Source organism: Grammomys surdaster, unplaced genomic scaffold (genome assembly GCF_004785775.1).
Source record: "Grammomys surdaster isolate TR1022 unplaced genomic scaffold, NIH_TR_1.0 125888, whole genome shotgun sequence".
NCBI classification, from domain to species: Eukaryota; Metazoa; Chordata; class Mammalia; order Rodentia; family Muridae; genus Grammomys; species Grammomys surdaster.
Window position 1 is genome coordinate 2319909 of NW_021620713.1, and position 645 is coordinate 2320553.

The window sequence follows — 645 nt, forward strand, 5'->3', positions numbered from 1 at the left end:
CCTCCTCAGTGGTTTCCTCCATGCTGTAAGTGTGCTCCATTGGAATACTGCTCATGTTGGATACCATGATGCTCTGGTCAGATCCCCTTTTCAGCTTGGCAGACCTCTCCTCATCTCTAGGGAAAATAAACTGATGAAGTTTACAGCTGTGTCCTTTCCTGAGTTCTGACTTGTCCAAGACTACAATCTGTTCTAAAGGGAAGGCCAAAATCAGAGTGGGCAACAGGGACTTCTAAAAACACAACTCCTAGGTGTCGTTTTGGACATTTCTAATGACCAGCCCAGATGCCCAGGGAAATTGTAGCCCAGCTTTTCCTTTTGCACAATCTCCCTACCATTACTGTCATGCAGGTCTGTCCCTTGAGAAACCTCCCCCAAAAGCCTGTGAGTATCACTCTCACTCAACCCACGTGAGTCTGGCTCTGTCCACTATTTCCTCTTCTTCCCTTCTAGCACATTTTCCTGGCTCTGCTGCCTGAAATCTGAGTCTCTTAATACTCTGTACCCTAGAAATACATGATTGGACATTAATACCCAATCCCACTGTGGTACAGCAGTCCTCAATGCTTTGGTGTTCATAGACACTTTTGGATTCTAGCAGTCTTGGTGACTCACTCAGAAAGATTCCTTTGCAACCATAGTGAT